Source organism: Hyperolius riggenbachi, chromosome 4 (assembly GCF_040937935.1).
Source record: "Hyperolius riggenbachi isolate aHypRig1 chromosome 4, aHypRig1.pri, whole genome shotgun sequence".
In the NCBI taxonomy this organism is placed as follows: Eukaryota; Metazoa; Chordata; class Amphibia; order Anura; family Hyperoliidae; genus Hyperolius; species Hyperolius riggenbachi.
The window spans coordinates 194,160,798-194,175,295 of NC_090649.1; the positions used below are offsets into that span (position 1 = coordinate 194,160,798).

Consider the following 14,498-nt stretch of genomic DNA (forward strand, 5'->3'; position numbering starts at 1 on the left):
ACATGACAGGGGGTCAGAAAAGTCAGAGATGCTTGAAAATGGGAAAATTCACTTTTGGCACCATAGTTTGTAAACGCTATAACTTTTACCCAAACCAATAAATATACACTGAATGGGTTTTTTTTTATCAAAAACATGTTTGTCCACATTTTTCGCGCTGCATGTATACAGAAATTTTACTTTATTTGAAAAATGTCAGCACAGAAAGTTAAAAAAATCATTTTTTTGCCAAAATTCATGTCTTTTTTGATGAATATAATAAAAAGTAAAAATCGCAGGAGCAATCAAATAGCATCAAAAGAAAGCTTTATTAGTGACAAGAAAAGGAGCCAAAATTCATTTAGGTGGTAGGTTGTATGAGCGAGCAATAAACCGTGAAAGCTGCAGTGGTCTGAATGGAAAAAAAGTGGCCGGTCCTTAAGGGGTAGAAAGCCCTAGGTCCTCAAGTGGTTAACACCCAGGTATTTAAAACTATCAACGATTTGTAGTTTAGATTGTTTCGTTATGAGCTGGCGGTCAAAGGAGTCTAATGGGAGAAGGATCGCCTTAGACCAATTTATTGAGAGTCCCGATATTTTATGAAAGGTATCATAGATTTCCAGTACTCTTGTTAGAGAAGGACCCGGATCTGCCAGAAAGATCAGCATGTCATCTGCATACAATGATATACGCTCTTCTGTGTTATTTATTTTAAGTCCCTGTATGTTTAGATCTGAGCGGATGGCCTGAGCCAGAGGCTCAATTGCAATGGCAGACAACAAAGGCGAAAGAGGGCACCCCTGTCGGGTTCCCCTTGAAACTGTAAAAATGGATGAGACTATGGAGTTAACCCTAAGTTTGGCTCTGGGTTTATCATATAATATTTGGAACCAGCGTTGGAACGATTCCCCAAAGCCAAATCGCTTCAACACTGCCGCCACATAAGGCCATTCAATCGAGTCGAATGCCTTGTTCGCATCTAGTGATAGTATGGTTCTCGATCCAGCATTTTTGTGTAGATAATGCAAATTTAAAGATAGCCTTCTGACATTGAGCCTGGTAGATCGTCCGGGGATGAAGCCGGTCTGGTCAGGATGTATTATAGAGGTAATGTGCTCGTTAAGTCTGGAGGCAAGAATTTTTTTTTTTTTTTGTAACTCAATTTTTATTAAGAGGTTCAATATATAAACAGGTTTTACAGATATTCACAGGATATATCTTCTAGGAAAATGTAGCAGATAGATAAACATACCAAAAGTGACAAATTATTCCATAAAACCCAAGAAAGAGAGTAAAGAAGAGAGAACCTCTTTTCTTTCTTTTTTTTCCTTGTCTAGTATAGAGTCATAGAAGAAGCATATAATAATTAAGGTAAGAATTAATACAGTAACCCTTCACATGACTAATATAGTGGTATGTCATATCCTAGCATTAATTTCAACAGGGTAAATCAGGATTAAGGGGCAAAGATAATATTCAGAGAGAGGGGAGAGAGAGGGATGGAGAGGTTAAGATTCAGAGGCTAGATCGAAGTTAATATCCCAAAAGTCCCAGGTTTTACCAAATTGTCCTGCGGAATCGTTGACCAGTGATGACAAATATTCCATTATCCTAATCCTGCGTATGCGGAGGACAACCTCCTCTAGGGTAGGGGGATGATTGTTTTTCCAATTGGCCGAAATTTGCAGTCGTGCGGCAGTGAGGATATGATTTACCATTTTCCGAGTATGAGAGCGGAGCCCTGGTGGAGATTTACCCAAAACATAAACCCATGGGTTCAACTGAATCTTTTTCCTAATAACTTTAAAGATCAAGTCAGCTATAGACTGCCAGAATGCCAAAATTTTAGAGCAGAACCAGAATATATGGGCCAGAGTCCCTCTATTACCACATCCCCTCCAACACTGGTCTGAGGCAGTTGGGAATAGCCTGCGTAAAAGTACAGGGGTATAATACCATTTGAACATTAATTTGGAGGCAAGAATTTTAGTAAGTATCTTGGCATCTGTATTAATGAGAGATATGGGGCGGTAGGAGTCACAAGAGGATGGATCCTTGTTTGGCTTCAATATAAGAGTTATAAGGGCTTCATACATAGGGCTCGATTCACAAAGCGGTGCAAAGTGTTTGCACGCGAGTGAAAACCCCTTTATCATGCCTAAACTCAGTTTAGGCATGATAAGAAGAAACTCGCGCGAATTTTCCGCGCGCAAAGTTTTGCGCGTGCAAGTGCGCAGGCGCGCGCGCAGCACCCGGCGCTTCGCGCGAAGCTCCCATTAAGCCCTATGGGACTTTGCGCGCGCGCGTACGCACGTACGCGCGGTAGCTTCGCGCGAGTTAGAGCACAAAGCGGTGATAACTTTGCTAGTGCAAAGGTTATCACGCCTAAAGTCTTTTAGGCGTGATAACTGAGTTATCACCGCTTTGTGAATCAAGGCCATAGAATCTGGAAGGGATTTGGTTTCAAAAATATGCTTAAAGAGAGTAGTTAAGTGAGGGACTATTAGTGATTTATTTTTAATGTACCACTCTATTGGTATTCCATCGGGTCCTGGGGCTTTGTTCCGCTTAAAAGAGTTAATCACATTGATTATTTCTGTTGAGGTAATGGGGGCATCTAATTCGGCAGCCGCCTCTGATGACAGCGTTGGCAGATCCAGGTCCTTGAGGAAATTCATAATTTTGTCATCTACTGGGCCTATTTTTGTAGCATATAGCTCTGTATAAAACTCTGTAAAAGCTGATGCTATCTCAGGTGAGGTATGGTAAGTAATACCGGAAGGCGACACAATACGTGGGATAGCAGAGGGACCATCAGAGGAATTTAATAAATAAGTAAGTAGTTTACTGCATTTATTGCCGTATTCGAAAAATCTCTGAGACTGGATATCTTTCCTTTTTGTTCTTTCCAGAGTTTTAAGCTCTAGTTTACGGCGTGCTGATTGCCAGATGGCGTATTGTGTGTCAGAGGGGTTTAAACGTAGTTGCGCTTGTGCCTCAGCAGTCTCTTTCTCAAGGTATTTTTGTGAGGCTATCTCATTTTGTCTTATAATAGAGACGGCTGCTCTAAAAGAGCCTCTCGCAACTGCTTTACCTGCATCCCAGCATACATGTCGCCCCACGGTACCCTCATTAATTGACCAGTATTCCGTCACTCCCTTCTGACACTCCCCTAGAACCGTCTCATCCTCTAGCCAGCATGGATTCATGCGCCATAAAGCTGGTGAGGTGATTCCCCGGAATTGTAATTGGCATGTCAATGGGGCGTGGTCAGAAATTCCGTGTGAGAGATATTCAATGGATTCTACTAAAGGCAATAAATCAACAGATCCAAAGCACATATCTATTCTAGACATTGTCCGGTGGGAATCAGAGAAACATGAAAACATCTTTGTGGTAGGGAACTTCCATCTCCATATGTCATGCAAAGCGTATGTATCCTTCCAGCCCAGAAAAGTTGGACAAGTTTTCCCTCCCGTCTTAAGCCTATCCATTGTTGGATCAAGGGTGGCATTAAAGTCCCCCAATATTATTAAGGGTCCATCTAGTAGTGGGTGTATCTTTTTCATAATATCTGTCAGTATGTTTACATTAAAGGGAGGCGGCACATAAACAGATGCAACTATTAAAGGATTCCCATCTATCTGACATCGCATTATAACATAATTCCCTTTATTGTCTACCCTAACGTCAGTGACTGTACCCTTGAAAGATTTAGCAATTAAAATTGCCGTCCCTCTAGAGTATGAGGAATAATGAGCAAGATAATAATTCGCAATCCAGGGTTTCTTTAAAGAGACTCTGTAACAAATTTTTCAGCCTTAGTTCTTCTATCCTATAAGTTCCTATGTCTGTTCTAATCTGCTCTGGCTTACTGCAGTCTTTCCTAACTGCACTGTCTCTGTAATAAATCAATGTATCTTTCCTCTGTCCTGTTTGTCGGGCGAAAGCTTGATTGCGTGGAATGTGCAGGGCTGCTTGTGATTGGTAGAAGCGATACACACCCTCTGCAGGCCCCCTGCATACTCTGAATGACTCACACACTATGCTTAGCTGAGCCTATTAGAAGCTGGTTAGTTTGTTTGTAAACACTGCCTAAAACTGTTAATTACAAGCCAGGATTGCAGCAGAGAGTGGCAGAAACAGCACAGAGGGGCACAGGAGAAAATAATGAATAGAATGGTATGCTTTTTATTGTAAGAATATTAGAGTACAGATTCTCTTTAAGGTGAGCCCTCTAGCTCCCAGCAAATGCGTTTCTTGTAGGCATATAATTTGGGGCAAAGCCTTGCGTATATATTCAAATACCAGTTTGCGCTTAATCGCATTATTCATTCCTCGGACATTCCAGGACAAGTGTTTGATTATAGTCATGTTAGAGCTGATTTAATATGATTGAGTACCCTGACCTGCTCATTATTCCATTGCTCCAGGTCTGCAACAGTGTGGACACCTTTCCGGACAGTATGCTGAAAAACAAAATTACAAAGACAACAAAAACACATATAAAACATGATAACCCCCATCAGGCCTTTCCCGCCCTACTCCCTGTTTAGTAATTTACAGAGAGTCTTAATCCCAAAACTTGAAACTAACTAACCAAGGGACTAACTTTGGTCGCCATGGCCGACCTAGTTGTATTATTTAACCCATGGGTGAGGTGTCATCTTTTAGATTAAAAGGAGAAACGCAAGAGACGCCTTCCCGGACACTTAAAGAGAACCAGAGATGAAGCAACCTCATGTATCTTACCTTATAAATCAGTGGGAACATGACAGTAAACACCTAATCTGCTCTTTGTTACATTGTTCTCTGTTTAATTTGCCTGTTATCACCTCTAAGATAAGAATCCCGACTAAGCAGTCGGTCTGGCTTTGCTACAGAATAATTATAGCTGAGACTGTGTTCTTTGCTGTCTTCAAGTCCAAGCCTGCCCCCTGCTGGCTTTGCTCAGGAATCATTATAGCTGAGTCATTATAGCAAAGCCAGACTCAATGCTCAGTCCGGGATTCTTATTTCAGCTAGATAACAGACACTTTTAGCAGTGAGGATGGAACAGAGAGCATGGTAAATGTTTTCTCTAATGTTCCCACTGATTTCTATGGTAAAATACACAAGGGTGCTTCGTCTCTGGTTCACTTTAAGGGTTGTTACTCAAAAAGAGAAAATCCCTGGTCAAAACCCACCTTATGCATGCAGAGGTATGAAATAGCTTAATAATGATCGATTAAAGGTAAACAGATATATTTTAACCTGAAATGTGCAAATTATTTGTCAACATCTTTCAATTAGATCATCATTTGGCAATCAATAGAGTCAGCAATGCAGCAGCATATCATTCTAGCCTAATAATGAAATTGCAGTAACCCACTAGGTGGCAGTGTGGGCCTATTTAAAGAAAAGTTTATCTATATATATATATGCATTGAGAGTTGCTTTATAGTCATTCAAGCATATCTTCTTTCTTTTATAGGTACTGCAATATTATCGAATTTTGTGCTTATTACTTATCAGATTCCAGTTCAGGGACGGCATATACACAGTCAAAATATAATGTAGTGGCGTCTGTGTTCCTCCGCAGATAAGTAGAGCTGAGCAGTTCCCTGGACCAATTGGGACACATATGGTCATTTATGAAAAGATTGCCTCCAAAGAGAGAACTTTCGCCCGTCCTATTACAATCAGAGCCGTCAGTACCAGTATCAGCGAGAAGCTTTTTTCTTCCTTGTATCTGGGAGTATAGGTATGTCAATACCCTGCTGTTCCATCCAGGTGACCGCTTCATCAGGTGTTAGAAAAAACATGATCTCATCCCGGTACTGTACGCGTAATTTTGCTGGAAACAACATAGTATAAAGGATCTGTTTGGCCCTCAAACCAGCTTTAACTGCCATAAATGAGAAACGTTGCTTTTGTACTTCAGAGGAGAAGTCCTGGTACAGAGATATTTTAGTGCCATTAAACTCGAGTGAGACATCTCTGGCTTTCCGCAGGATTTCCACTTTATCTCTATAGTTCAACAACTTGGCAATCATAGGTCTGGGGGGTCTCCCTGGCTTTGGGGGACCTCCAGGGACACGGTGCGCACGTTCTATAGAAAATGTGTGTGATAAATCCATATCCGGCATTGCTTGCTTCAGCCAGGTTTCTAGAAAATGTTCAGGGGAACCATCCTCCGACTTCTCTGGAAAGCCCACAAACCTTAAGTTGGACCGTCTGGATCTATTCTCCAAGTCATCTAATTTCAGGGTATTTTGTTCAGTAGCTTTTATATTTATCTTTTGGGCTTTTAGCATAGGTTTGACTGTGCCTTCCAATTCCCCTATTCTTTTGTCGGATTCCACTGCCCTGTCACGCAGTTTCTTTAAATCAGCTTTGACCAGAGAGAGGTCTGATTGTACACTATCTAGTCTTGTGGTCAAGCTGTTTTGCAATGCTCTAATGGCGTCTAGTAAGTCTGCCCGAGTAGGTTCCCCCTCCTCTGAATCCGTGTCCTCTGCAGCTGCTGTTTGTGCCTGTGACTGGCTGTCTTTCCCCTGCTTGTGGTGCGATCTGCCCCTCTTTGTTTTAGGACCAACGTCCTTACTTACAGTCTGACCCTTCCTGGTGCGGGAGCTTACGGATTCCGCATCTGTATCTGTCTCCACTACCGGAGAGCTGGGTCTGAAGTCCTCTGCTGTTGTCTCATGGCGCTGGGACAGGGCGGCGCCATCTTGCCCTGATCCATGCGCATATTTCGCCAGCTTCTCGGCGGCTTCAGCAGCCTTCTCTGCCCCACTTTTCGGCATCTTTTGTGGCGATCTGACCGGGGTGACGTCTGGCCGCAGAACGGTACGGGTTGGCGGCGATGATTTCACCCGTAGGGTGCAGGATGACTCAGGATTTGAGTTAGGCCGGCGGAGCAAGGCTGAGCTGCGTCCTTACTCTCTCATGGCTAGCCACGCCCCGCTGACTTCTGGTTTCTACTGGCAGCGGAGAGAATCTGGTCTGCACCAGAGTCAAATGTTGTTGTATGTCTTTAGAACAGAAGCAGTTTGAGCATATTTCTGGAACCTATGCATGTATTCCTGGAATCACTGTTTATCTGGAACTTTTCTCCATGGGAAGCAATATGTAACATGCAGTTTACACTGTATCGAGGGAACAATGCATTATACAGGCTGATAGTGGCTATATGCTGAGCAGGCTCCCAGACCGCTTACTTTTTATTAACATGCCCATTTCTTGTATTCAGTATCTGGTTTTTATGACATATTAGGAATGTTTGTATCAATAAATAATTTGTATTTTTCTATCATATGACTCATTGAGTGCTTTGGCTTGCAGCTGGGTTCTGCTTCTTTCCATACAAAATAAAAAAACATAATACCTTAACATTTACGGACCCCACTGAGCTCATCATTACTAACAACGACGCACTTCCTATCGTCTCCATTTCCACAGCAGAAATTGAGACAGAGAAATTTATCAATACCAAACTTAAAGGCCGCTCACGATTTTATCCCACCGCTTCCAAAGGGAATTTCATCGACACCTTTTACTCCCTTGTTTTAAAAGACTTACAAGATCTCACCATCCCTGACGCCCTCCCTACCTCCAACCTCTCACTACCCAAAAGATTAGCCCTCAAAACTCTGCGAAACAATCTCGATATAGTCATAAAACCAGCGGACAAAGGGGGAGGGATTGTCATCCTAGATAGAGCTGATTACCTGGACGAATCCCTTCGATTATTAAACAACCCCAAACATTGCACACGACTACATGCAGACCCCACCCCTGAAATTAACAAAACCCTTAAAAACTTCATCAATGACGCCCTACACAACAACATCATTACCAAGAATGAGAGGAACTTCATTATTAACCACCACCCCAAAACTTCCTTTTTCTACTATCTGCCCAAAATCCACAAAAACATCCACAAACCACCTGGCAGACCGATCATCTCTGGTATTGATTCCGTCACCAGCAACCTATCTCGTTTCATAGACACACATTTACAGCCTCATGTCCAAGCCCTACCCTCATTTCTAAAAGACTCTCAGCACCTGATTCAATTCTTACAATCCACATCCTGGCAAGAAGACTATATCTGGCTAACCTGTAATGACATTTCATTGTACACCAATATACCACATACCTTTGGACTCACTGCCTTACAGTACTATCTAAAATCGAATATATCAATGCCACAAATGCAACAATCATTTCTAATACAGTGCACGGAATTCATTCTTAACAATAATATTTTTACATTCCAAGACCATACCTACCACCAAGTCAGTGGAGTTTCCATGGGAAGCTAATTCTCCCCTTCTTATGCTAATCTGGCCATGGGACTTCTTGAACATATCAAAATATACCACAACAACCCGTTCTCCAACAATATCATCTTCTACAAAAGATATATAGATGATCTAGTGTTCATATGGAAAGGTACCCCCGATCTTATCCCTTCATTCCTTGACTACCTTAACACCAACCCCGCAGGCTTACAGTTCACTTCTCACCATGACGCAGTATCAATAGAATTTTTAGACCTAGTCCTATATACTGAACAACACCATATCAAAACCAAAAAATTTTTCAAACCGGTTGATGCTAATAACTACATCCACTACCATAGTTTTCACCACCGCCCCTGGACCAAAAATACCCCATACAGTCAGTATAAAAGAATATACCGGAACTGTACAGATGTTCAACAATATAATAGTCAATCCAAAGTCTTAACAACCAAATTCACCGATCGTCAATACTAGTGTTGGGCGAATATCTAGATATTCGGGTTCGGGCCGAACAGGCCGAACATGGCCGCGATGTTTGGGTGTTCGAGCCGAACTCCGAACATAATGGAAGTCAATGGGGACCTGAACTTTCGTGCTTTGTAAAGCCTCCTTACATGCTACATACCCCAAATTTACAGGGTATGTGCACCTTGGGAGTGGGTACAAGAGGGAAAAAAAATTAGCAAAAAGAGCTTATAGTTTTTGAGAAAATCGATTTTAAAGTTTCAAAGGGAAAAACTGTCTTTTAAATGCGGGAAATGTCTGTTTTCTTTGCACAGGTAACATGCTTTTTGTCGGCATGCAGTCATAAATGTAATACAGATAAGAGGTTCCAGGAAAAGGGACCGGTAACGCTAACCCAGCAGCAGCACACGTGATGGAACAGGAGGAGGGCGGCGCAGGAGGAGAAGGCCACGCTTTGAGACACAACAACCCAGGCCTTGCATGAGGACAAGAAGCGTGCGGATAGCAATTTGCATTTTGTCGCCATGCAGTCATAAATGTAATACAGATGAGAGGTTCAATAAACAATAAACAGTAATTGGTGTTGTCCAGAATGCGCACAATGCGTGGGTCATGTTCAATGCAGTCCTAGGCCGAAGAGGTCATAGCCTAGGGTCACAAAAACTTGTTTATTTGGGCAATTTCAATGGTGGCGAGTCTGACGTACATAAATCGCAGCAATGGCCGTTAGCAACGTCTGAATCTCACGAAATGTCTCATGCAGGTAGAAGACATATTGTTAGACTTGGGCTCCAAAGATGGGTTCCCTACATCTCTGCAAACCAGAGTTACAGAGCTCCAAATTTGGTAAAATCCCCCTTAGGCTTTCATTGGGCCTCCTATTTACAGTTCCAAAATCTCACATCTTTTCAAAGGGCAATTGCTCAGCAGTGGCAAATTTTCTAGCATTGTAGGGACCCTTAGGGGGAACATGACTGGTGAGTTTCGGGCCCCTAGGCCAAAGAGGTCATAGCCTAGGGTCACAAAAACCTGTTTATTTGGGCTATTTCAATGGTAGTTATGCTGACGTACATAAATCTCAGCCATGGCCGTTAGCAACGTCTGAATTTCACGAAATGTCTCATGCAGGTAGAAGACATATTGTTAGACTTGGATTCCAAAGATGGGTTCCCTACATCTCTGCAAACCACAGTTACAGGGGTGCAAAATTGGTAAAATCCCCCATAGGCTTTCATTGCCTCCCTATTTCACTTTCCAAAATCTCACATCTTTTCAAAGGGCAATTGCTCAGCACTGGCAAATTTTCTAGCATTGTAGGGACCCTTAGGGGGAACATGACTGGTGAGTTTCGGGCCCCTAGGCCAAAGAGGTCATAGCCTAGGGTCACAAAAACCTGTTTATTTGGGCAATTTCAATGGTAGTTATGCTGACGTACATAAATCTCAGCCATGGCCGTTAGCAACGTCTGAATTTCACGAAATGTCTCATGCAGGTAGAAGACATATTGTTAGACTTGGATTCCAAAGATGGGGTCCCTACATCTCTGCAAACCAGAGTTACAGGGGTGCAAAATTGGTAAAATCCCCCATAGGCTTTTATTGCCTCCCTATTTCACTTTCCAAAATCTCACATCTTTTCAAAGGGCAATTGCTCAGCAGTGGCAAATTTTCTAGCATTGTAGGGACCCTTAGGTGGAACATGACTGGTGAGTTTTGGGCCCCTAGGCTGAAGAGGTCATAGCCTAGGGTCACAAAAACCTGTTTATTTGGGCAATTTCAATGGTGGCGAGTCTGACGTACATAAATCGCAGCAATGGCCGTTAGCAACGTCTGAATCTCACGAAATGTCTCATGCAGGTAGAAGACATATTGTTAGACTTGGATTCCAAAGATGGGGTCTCTACATCTCTGCAAACCAGAGTTACAGGGCTCCAAAATTGGTAAAATCCCCCATAGGCTTTCATTGGGCCTACTGTTTACCGTTCCAAAATCTCACACCATTTCAAAGGGCAACGGCTCAGCAGTGGCAAAACTCACCAGTCATGATCCCCCTAAGAGTCCCTACAATGCTAGAAAATTTGGTACTGCTGAGCCATTGCCCTTTGAAAAGATGTGAGATTTTGGAAAGTGAAAAAGGGAGGCAATAAAAGCCTATGGGGGATTTTACCAATTTTGCACCCCTGTAACTCTGGTTTGCAGAGATGTAGGGACCCCATCTTTGGAATCCAAGTCTAACAATATGTCTTCTACCTGCATGAGACATTTCGTGAAATTCAGACGTTGCTAACGGCCATGGCTGAGATTTATGTACGTCAGCATCACTACCATTGAAATTGCCCAAATAAACAGGTTTTTGTGACCCTAGGCTATGACCTCTTCGGCCTAGGACTGCATTGAACGCGACCCACGCATTGTGTGCATTCTGGACAACACCAATTACTGTTTATTGTTTATTGAACCTCTCATCTGTATTACATTTATGACTGCATGGCGACAAAATGCAAATTGCTATCCGCACGCTTCTTGTCCTCATGCAAGGCCTGGGTTGTTGTGTCTCAAACCGTGGCCTTCTTCTCCTGGGCCGCCCTCCTCCTGTTCCATCACGTGTTCTGCTGCTGGGTTAGCATTACCGGTCCCTTTTCCTGGAACCTCTTATCTGTATTACATTTATGACTGCATGCCGACAAAAAGCATGTTACCTGTGCCCAGAAAACAGACATTTCCCGCATTTAAAAGACAGTTTTCCCTTTGAAACTTTAAAATCGATTTTCTCAAAAACTATAAGCTCTTTTTGCTAATTTTTTCCCCTCTTGTACCCATTCCCAAGGTGCACATACCCTGTAAATTTGTGGTATGTAGCATGTAAGGAGGCTTTACAAAGCACGAAAGTTCGGGTCCCCATTGACTTCCATTATGTTCGGAGTTCGGCTCGAACACCCGAACATCGCGACCATGTTCGGCCCGAACCCGAACATCTAGATGTTCGCCCAACACTACACGTGACCCGTTCGGCCAATCACAGCGCTAGCCAAACGTTCGGCCATATGGCCAAACAGTTTGGCCGAACACCATCAGATGTTCGGCCGAACTCGAACATCACCCGAACAGGGTGATGTTCTGCAGAACCCGAACAGTGGCGAACACTGTTCGCCCAACACTAGTCAATACCCCAAAAAACTTCTAAAAGACGCATATCTCAAAGCCAAAACCCACGGTCCATCACCACCACCAGCTGACAATAAGACTTCAGACATGCCCCGGTTCATCACTAAATTCAGTCACCAACACCAGTCCATTCGCAGTATTTTAAACAAGAGATGGGAGATCCTCCTCCAGGACCCCCACCTACGACCAATCATACCCACTAAATCCGCCATTACTTACAAACGCGCCCCTAACCTCCGCAGTATTTTGGCCCCCAGTAGACTACGCCAGAGTCAGACCAATACCATGCGTCCACCCACCACCCAGATACCAGGAAGTGCACCATGCAACCACAAAAGGTGCCTAGCTTGTCAATTTGTTCTCAATACCTCATCATTTTCCTCCCTGGTCACTAACATTAAATATCAAATAAAGGACGTCATCAACTGCGAATCAAAATATATTATCTATATAATCTCGTGCCCGTGCCAGCTGCAGTATGTGGGCAGAACCACCCAACTAGCTAGAAGTAGAGTAGGACAGCATAAATGAAATATATTAAACAAATTTCCCCTACACAGTGTTTCACGCCATTTCTCCACTTACCACGACAGTAATCCTGAATTATTCCACATTACAATCATCGAATCAATTCCGCACAATTGTTCAGATTCTTTTGACTCCCTCAAGAAACGTGAAATGTATTGGATCCAAATTCTCAAAACCTTAACTCCAGATGGTCTCAATGAAGTATTGGAGAAAATTTACTAGTTCATCCCATTAACAGCGATCAGTTTCTCTTTTTAATCCTGTCCTCTCTTTTTATCTGTTACTTATTCTTGTTGTTATTACTATTATTATTGTTATTATTATTATTGTTATTATTACTGTTATTATTATTGTTGTTATTATCATCATTATTTTTATTATTCTATGCAGTTAATCAGGAACCGGTTGAATTTGAATTTGAATTTCCTTTATGCCTTGTTCTGATGGATGTATTTATTTATTTATATTTATTATTTTTTTATATGTAGACTTTTATTATATCTTTGTATGTCAATGATCAATTATGTCCTTTATGTCTACAGTCTTTTAGGGCGCAAAGATGCACCAATATGCACTTTATGTCTGTTAGAATGAATGTTATTTGTTATCGATACCTTCTTTCCCCAAACAGTCTAAAAAATAACAACTTGGGGGCAGCAACATGCATCTTGTACTTCTAATAATCCAAACATTTGTACAGCGCTTTTCTCCTGTTGGATTTAAGACGCCCCAGGAGCTGCAGCCACTGGGACGTGCTCAGGAAGCCACCCAGCAATATTAGGCAGTCTTGCCTTAAACTCCTTACAAAATAGGTGCTGACCCTAGCCAGGATTCGAACCCTGGTCTCCTGTGCCAGAGGCTGTGCCCTTAACCAGTATTCTATTCAGCCTCTGAATAGATACACTTTGTACACATTTGTTAGGCAGTCTTGCCTTAAACTCCTTACAAAATAGGTGCTGGCCCTGGCCAGGATTCGAACCCCGGTCTCCTGTGCCAGAGGCTGTGCCCTTGACCAGTACTCTATTCAGCCTCTGAATAGATACACTTTGTACACATTTGTTTATTTTCTGTTCCCCGAAGTTACACAACCACATCCCCTCTTGCTATTGACCCAACTTAGGTTACATAACCTGTCTCCTGCTCCTATTGGCCCAACATAGGTTACATAACCTGTCCCCTGCTCCTATTGGCCCAATATAGGTTACATAACCTGTCCCCTGCTCCTATTGGCCCACAAACACGCCCCCTAGCTTGTCTCCTCCCCACCCATAGAAACACATTACCTGCCTATCACATAGCCCCCACCCCTTATTAACCATGCAATTGGTCCACCCATATACTCTTAGGTATATAAATCTTGATCTCCAGACTCACTGGTACAGAGGCGCTATTCGTGACCTTGAGACTGTACTGGTGAGTCTGGTTTTCTGCATTTTACTACATCTGATTGCATTGTGTTTTGCCACCCTTAATTTTTCCCTAACCCCCCCTCCCCTAATAGTCCCCCCCCCTTTTTTGCCCCCCCCCGTTTTTTCACTACGATTTTTAACTCTTATAACAATCTCTGCACAGCCCCTCACCCCCTCTCCCAAAACAATCTCTGCACAGCCCCTCACCCCCTCTCCCAATATACCTCTAACCACAGCATTGTTTACCCATTATTCACGTTAACATAACTATGCACCAAAAATCATCAGCACACATATACATTGGTCTAAGGACACGCTATCGGTCTCTGTCTTTACACTGTACTCCTGTCTGTTTATTGCCTGAGGAAGCTGGAATATACCCGTGAAACGCGTTGCGGTTTTGTTCATGGAGTATGTGAATAAATTGTCTTTATCTTAAGCGACAGCATCAAGTCTATTTCTGAGTGGCCGGTCCACCGCCGCCACCCGAAAATTTTAAACATTTTAGCATATTTTATCCTTTTGGCGCCTCTGTACATCTACTTGTCAAGATATCCACCCTTGGTGGTTGGAAGGGTGACAAACCCTCCTTTCCTTCTTCAGAGAGCGACATCTTAATCCTGAGTGGGGACAGGTCTAATCTCCCCACCTGCCTATATAGT

At 42.8% G+C, this 14,498-nt stretch overlaps 2 protein-coding genes across 3 annotated transcripts in view; one reads left to right on the top strand and one right to left on the bottom strand.

The window, feature by feature from the left end:
* PLAAT1 (phospholipase A and acyltransferase 1) overlaps nt 1-14,498 on the bottom strand; it is a 381,602-nt gene that overhangs the window by 254,984 nt on the left and 112,120 nt on the right. The window lies entirely within an intron of this gene.
* The window catches only part of LOC137571675 (probable cation-transporting ATPase 13A5), a 247,700-nt gene that overhangs the window by 156,778 nt on the left and 76,424 nt on the right, over nt 1-14,498 (top strand). The window lies entirely within an intron of this gene.